Consider the following 3,899-nt stretch of genomic DNA (forward strand, 5'->3'; position numbering starts at 1 on the left):
AGATGCGATTGTGAAAACGCAGATTCTGCGGATTTTGTTTTCTATTTAGATTCTACCTCCTTCTATTCTTATATAAAGGGGTGTATGCGGGATTGGGGTAGAATTCTAGGGTATTCTAGGGTTTCCTAAAGCTTTGCAAGTGTTTGCTAAAGGGCTTAGGGTTATCAAAGGTGTGAGAGAGAGAGAGAGAGAGAGAGGAAGCTTGTGGAAGGGAGGCTATGCTCGTAGAGGTGATCTACCATATCTCAGCGCTTCCACGTCCTCGTAATCGGTGAGATCTCTCCGTCTTCTTTGTTTCTCTTATTGTTTATCCACTCCTGCGTGAGTGAAGAAGGTTTGATCCAAGCGGTGTGTGCTTGTGATCGGTTGTAACATTCTGCTTTATAGTGGATTGTTGATCTGGACGAGGTCCCGTGGTTTTTACCTCTTTGAGGGTTTTTCACGTAAAAATCCCTAGTGTAGTGTGGTTTATGTTTTGATTTAGTTCATTGCATTATTATTCTATAATTCTGATTTGTTTCAGGAGACTAGATCCTAAGGTTTTGTGTAAGGCCCCCAACACTTATAGTCATGTTGGCTATTATTGAGATAAAGAAGGTTCTTGCTCTTTATTAAAATTTAAGCAGAGATTTACCAAAGGTAGAGTAAATCCATGCATCTCTCTACAAAACCTAGTTCTCATGTAACTAGCTTCCACTGTAAAATTTTAGATTTGATTTGATGGTGCAACTAAAGTCAGAGTTACACTTTTAAGATGGCCCCATAGATCTTGAGAACTTTTTAGCTGTCTCGACCACAACGCCAGTGTAATGTAGAATTGGCCACAAGTGCAACTCAACAAGCCCACATGCTTGTTTAGTCAATTACACTCACTTCAATTTTTGTTCTAAACCATTTCTAAAATAATAGTTGTAAGATAAAAAGTTTTTATTTTGGTTATTGACAATATATCACAAGCATATGAGCCTTTATTTTATTTAACAGAATTAGCTTCCTTCGGTGAATTATTTAACTTCTCATTTTATTAGGCTTTAAAAAATTGACAATTATTTTTAAAATATCTCATCCTTTGACAATTTCAATACTTCAATTTTCATGTGCCTTTTAATTTGGATTTAAATTGTGATTCTTATTTCTCTCGCTTATCTAGCATCCCTTAAGCAGACAATACATTTGTAGAAATACATTCATTGTCACTTTGCTATCGCAACTGCTTCGACTAAAGAGTTATGATGACAATCATGATGTCCAAAGTATCTCATCCATAGCAAAGTGTGTCAACCGGATACTCGAACGGCTTGAAGAGAGATTCCAATAAATTAGGGTGTTGTCTTCCTCCACGATTTTCACATCAACAAGTACCAACTTACAAAATAAGTTATTAAACGTGTTAATACCTTCAAATATATCTAACCCTACTGTTATTTTCAGAGTATAAAACCGTTTCTTTAGAAATTGATGATTTGTGAGAAATTCCGTCATATAAATATTCTCAAATATCATTCGTAAACCTGCAATAGTTATTTTATAGACGACATTGTAATTAATTTCGTTTGCCAAACATAATTGAATTATATTATTACCTTTTGATTCAATTTATCCAACATTTATTCCTTCAGAATTTGTAGACCATGTGCTTTCACAAATAATGTATACCTATATTAGTGCACTTATTAATTTATGTTTGTTTTTGTTAATCATGTGGGTTCATAAGTCTAATAAATATATAGAAGTTAAAAACTAAAGGCACGATAGTTTGAAATATTAATGAATAAAAAATATATAAATTATAAAATTTCTCAGTAACACTAATTTTAAGTCCAAAACAACCTACCCTCTATATTATGATAAAAAAATTTATACCGCCGCATATGACACAACAAACAATTGACGGGCAATTTGTCTTCAGGGTGGAAATGAAAAATATCTTAACCTATTGAAACAACAAGTGTCACCCATCAGCAGTCATAACTTTTCAACTAACTCGCTCGTGAGCTGCGACGGGTGTTATCAGTTTAACTTCGAGTCAATAAATGTCACGTGTACAGATTTTGGGTGATTTACGTATTAAGCGCCTTTCCATGGAATTCCTGTTTCTGGAACAGATTACGTGCACATTTAAATCGGAAGCTGACTGTTTACTGCCAAGCAGGGTCTCTGTGGGCCCACCGTAATACATGGGTTTTATCCCGGCCGTCCGTTCATTTTGCCATATCATTTTAGTGTACGAGACCAACGATGAGGCAGATGTAAGGCTCAGGTGTACCACAGTGGGGAATGAACACCCACCATTAAAAACTTCTTGGGAGCCTGAGAAGTCTGATATTTGTGTTTTCCTTTCCCCCCAAGACTATGACTATGTGCCCTCATTATTACCATTGCTTCCTGTGGTGTGGTCCAATTGATCCTTGGATCTACCTCGTTTTTAGGCCCGTATCATAAAATGATGGCGTGGATAAAACACATAAATCACGGTGGGCCAATAGACTCCTGCCTGGATCGAGTCGGCTTGTCTACGTAGCTGCTGTATTGGCGCCATCAAGTTCTGTGGGTCAGACTATGAGGTATGTGTTATATCCAAACCGTCCATTCATTTGGAGAGCCGGTCTTTAGGCCTTAGACGAGAAATAAGACAGATATAAATATCAAGTAGACCACACTTCAAAAAGCAGTGGGAAATTGAACGTCTACCATTGAAACCTTTTTTGGGGTCACAGGAGTTTTAGATCAATATGAAATTTGTTTTTACTCTCCATTCAGGTCTTTGTGACCTTATGAACAGATTGGATGGAAAATAAACGTTATGGCAGGCCCTACGGATTGTTTAACGGTAAAAATCATTATCTCCACTGCTACTTGTGGTGTGGTCCAGATGATCTTTGGGTATGATTCATTTTTTGAATAATGCTCTAAAATGATCTCTAAAAACTAGATGAACGGTGTAGATATAATAAATACATCACCGTGGGGCCATGTAACTTTGATCTCCTTTGAACTGTTTGTACAACTCGGAGCGTCATTGCTCTCTTCGCACGACACGTACCTACAGCAGCTATATTAATATAGCTGGTGTGTGGTACATCAGCCAATCCGCTTCCAAATCTAACCTAAGAAGTGCACGCAAATTGAATACGTGTCACTGGCACAATGATCCATGATCCCAGCAGTTGGTTTGGCCTTGGATGGACCACTATTCGTACATCAGACGGATCGGATTATCCTACCCCTTGAATTGGTGAACTTTTTCTGTTCTACTGTGGACCTTCGCCAGCCATTCTTTACACCGCTCATTTCTCGGTGGCCGATTATATTATTAAGATTGTCCTATCAGCCATGTAGGGACATACTAATGAATGATCCAGATAATGGAGGCGTGGCATCGTGGCACACGTTTACAAATCAGAGCCATTCATCCGGGAGTCGGACTATGAACATGAGCTTGCACATTGGCCTGGTGTGCTTTAGACGTTCGTCACTCACGCATGAGAAAATGGACGGTCAGAAGAAAATGACAAAGAACAACTGTTGCCAGCCCGATGAGTGGACAAGCCTTCTTTTTTGGCCTCTGCATAATCACGTGGGCCAACATGATGAATGGCCTGGACAAACTTTAACGTGTGTACGAATCCTTAGCCTTTTTGATACTCGGGCAGAGCATCGTGGTTGATACGCGGGCACTCAGGATTTGTACATGTGGCATATATTAGTTCAATTCTTAAACCCTCTAAATTGCGGGAACTACCATGTTTATCTACTCGAAATATGAAAGAACTAACGACCTTAAACTCTGATTAGTCAATAACTGCCGGTTGAATTTCAATCGTTGAATATTTGTTACTACCGTTATTGCATGTCCAGAAATCCTCCACCTAGAAAACCAAAACAGTGTAAATTATGAA

This window comes from Magnolia sinica, chromosome 5 (genome assembly GCF_029962835.1).
Source record: "Magnolia sinica isolate HGM2019 chromosome 5, MsV1, whole genome shotgun sequence".
NCBI classification, from domain to species: Eukaryota; Viridiplantae; Streptophyta; class Magnoliopsida; order Magnoliales; family Magnoliaceae; genus Magnolia; species Magnolia sinica.